Consider the following 3,372-nt stretch of genomic DNA (forward strand, 5'->3'; position numbering starts at 1 on the left):
TTTAATCATCTTAGCTTATAAATTCTAATTTGAATTTGATGTTGATGTAAAGAGAGAGGATTGTTTCATTTAATTTCTTCCTTGGACAGCCATGACTGAATTTTGCCACTCTTTGTTTGGCACATAATCTTGTGTTTTTCAATTAGTGAATTTCTTGTGTTAATATTGCATAATCTTGTGGTGTTAATGCTTGTGTTGTTGAGTAGCTTGACATAATCTTGTGGTTGCTCAATTTATGTGTTTGACCATGGCTGTTGAGAGGATTTTGAGTGAATCACTTGGCTAATGTCTTCACCAATTGGTTAATTGAACTAGGGACTTTAATCTAAGACCTAGGGAGGTTAGCTAATTAGGTTAATTGGCTTAGGATAATTTTCTTAAGTCATGACAGCTTTAGTCAAGAGGAAAGGGAAGCTAAACTTAGCCTAATCATGAGAAGATAATGAGTCCAAATCAACTAATCTCTAGGGTTCCATTATTGTGAAAAGGGAAGTTCATTTCACTCACTTTCACTAGCATTTTAATTACTTGCATATTAGGTAATTAGCTAGGTAACTAAATTCCTACAAACTTTGGTTGATTTATTTCACTAGATAACTTTCAATTAGACTTAAAACCATTCCTTGGGAGATGACCTAGGGTTGGCCCTATATTGCATTAGGGTTAGCTTTAGTGTAATTTTGAGGATAAGCGACTAATTTCCTATCAAAATTTTGGCGCCGTTGCCGGGGAATGGTTTAAGTTTAATTCTAAGGTTGTTTAGTACTTAATTTACATTTTTAGTGTTCCTAAAAATTTTTTGAAAAATTATAAAAATTTGTGTTTTGTGTTTTGTTTAGTGTTTTTTTTTGTGTTTTGAGTGTTTTTATTCTGTTTTGAAAAAGAAAAAAAAATTAGTGCAATTTTCGTTGGTTTGGTGTAGAGCTGAAAATACTCTGTTTCTAGTGTCTCTGTCTGAAATTGAAAAATTAACTGGGAATGAGTCTGAGGGAATTTGAACTTGAAATTTATTTCATTGAAAGCTCTATATCTTAGCTTCACTTTAAAATTGGTTTGGTCAATTTTGGACGTGGGAAGTGTCCTGTGGGAATTTTACAATCTAACAAGGTCCAGGGAGCCATTACAGAGGATTCCCAAAACCCTGTTTCAATTTGAGTTAGCATATCTTCCTCTTTGTGCGTTCAAATTGATTGATTCCAGTTTCATTTTTCTTATCACTGTCTTATCTTTGTTTCTTGTGTTTAGGATTTTCTTCAATTTTTCCATTTTCCTATTTGAAAGTTTGTTAGAAGCTCTGAAGGTCTTCTGGACGAAATCCTGTTTCTCCAGACCTGAGGACCAACTTGTGAAAAATTCTGGGAACGATTGGGAAGGATTTTTAATCTGAAAGTTTTATATAATTTTCCTGTATATCTCTGTGTTTCTCATAAAATTTTCAGGGGAATTTATTATGTGGATTTGCTGCTAGAAAATTCACAAGTTCACTGTCTCCAGAGAGCCTACTGTGCGAATTCCAGAATTGCCAAAGCTTCTTGATTGAGCATTTCTAACTCTCTTTCTACTTGTTTGGTGTTTTTTTTTTCATTTTGTTGCTATTGAGTATATTAAAAAAAAAAGAAAAAAAATATTTCTCTTGCTTTTGTGTGTTTTGAATTGTTTCGTGTTGATTTGCATTTTAGTTTAGCTTGTTCTTTGTTCTTAATTTTCTTGAGCTTGATTAGTGCATGACCCGAAGAAAACATACCTCTTTTGTTGAATTAGATCCAGAAATTGAAAGGACTATTTTAGATTGAGAAGATCACAACCTATTCTTGATTCTCATTTGGTTTGTAATTCAACAATGGAAGGTATCTTAGGACATGAGCATGTGCATAATGAGGGCCATGGGAATGGGAATGAGAATTTGCATGATGATGGCCATGTTAATAATGAATTTGAAGGCTTGCATAACCCTAGAGAGGAGAGGAGCATTAGGCAATTAACTCAACCTAATTGGCATGATAATCCTTATGGCTTATATGTTCCTCCTACTAATGTTCAATTTGAAATTAAATCCTCTTTGATTAATGCATTGCCTAAATTTCATGGGTTACCGGGAGAGGATTGTCATAGGTTTTTGCATACTCTCCTATTGGTTTGTGATACTATGAAGCCTATGCATGTAAATGTTGATGATGTTCAAGCTAAGGCTTTTGTATTTTCTCTTGAAGGTTTAGCAAAGGAGTGGTATTTCAACTACCCTTCTTATGTGAAAGTGAGCACATGGGCCGAGCTAAGAAGACTCTTCTTAGATAAATTCTTTCCAAATTCCAAGGTCACCAATTTGAGGAAGCAAATCTATGGGGTCCAACAAGGAGAGGATGAGAGTCTCTATGAGTATTGGACTAGATTCCAAGGCCTTTTGGCTAAATGCCCACACCATCAAATTTCTAGTGAGAATTTAGTCCAATATTTTATGAGGGCTTGATTCCAAGAGACAAAGTTAACATTGATGCCGCTAGTGGTGGATGCTTGATTGACCTCACTTCCTTAAAGGCTTGGGAACTAATTGACAAGATGGCTTCAAGTGGTGCTCAATACTCTACAAGGGAAAAGAGAAATGTGAATATGGTAGGTTCCTCAATTCTTAATGATTCATATGTGGACTTGCTAGCTGCCAAGATTGGGAGAATGTTGGCTCCACAAATATCTCAAGTGAGCAATGTAAGTACTTCTCAAGCACTTGTCCCTTATTCTTGTACTTTTTGTGACTCACCTATGCATGTAGAAAGCAATTGTCCTATTAAGTTTGAACAAGTAAATGCTATCTACAATGGAAAACAATCCTATGGTGGGAGGCAAGGGCAAGGAGCTTATTCTAATACTTACAACCCTTCATGGAGAGACCATCCTAATTTCTCCTATTCAAATCCAAATGTGGCTTTACAAGACAATCAACAAAGAGGATCCTATCAAAACACCTTTGGCCGTGACCCTCTACCTCATTTGTCTCAAGGTAGCTCTTCTCAAAGCTACAATCCAAGTGGTAATTCTCTTGCACCTTCTTCTAATTCTTATAGTGATAGGAGGCTTGTTCCAATTGAGAGTTCTTCTAATTCGAACTCTTCTAATGATGTGAATGTGTTACGTAAGCAGTTGATTGAAATGAACTCCTTGTATAAAAACATGTATGATGGCTTAGGGAACAAGGTAGAGAGTATGGGTAACAAGTGTGAGAACATGAACTCTAAAATTGATGCCCTTACTTCTCAAATGAATATGCTTGCTAACCAATTAAGTGCAGCCAATGCTCAAGCCTCTACATTACCATCCAACACCGTTGCTAATCCTAAAGCTAATCTTAATGCTATCACATTAGGAGTGGCAAGGAGT

General features: G+C 35.6%; 1 non-coding gene across 1 annotated transcript; it reads right to left on the reverse strand.

Annotated features, from left to right (window-relative positions):
- Nucleotides 1-2,320: 2,320 nt before the first annotated feature.
- On the reverse strand, nt 2,321-2,427 carry LOC129300884 (small nucleolar RNA R71). Its single transcript, XR_008590849.1, has one exon. It is a non-coding gene; the product is annotated as a small nucleolar RNA R71 (small nucleolar RNA).
- Nucleotides 2,428-3,372: the final 945 nt, after the last annotated feature.

Source organism: Prosopis cineraria, unplaced genomic scaffold (assembly GCF_029017545.1).
Source record: "Prosopis cineraria cultivar Desert tree isolate PC_DT_omini unplaced genomic scaffold, ASM2901754v1 PC1787, whole genome shotgun sequence".
NCBI classification, from domain to species: domain Eukaryota; kingdom Viridiplantae; phylum Streptophyta; class Magnoliopsida; order Fabales; family Fabaceae; genus Prosopis; species Prosopis cineraria.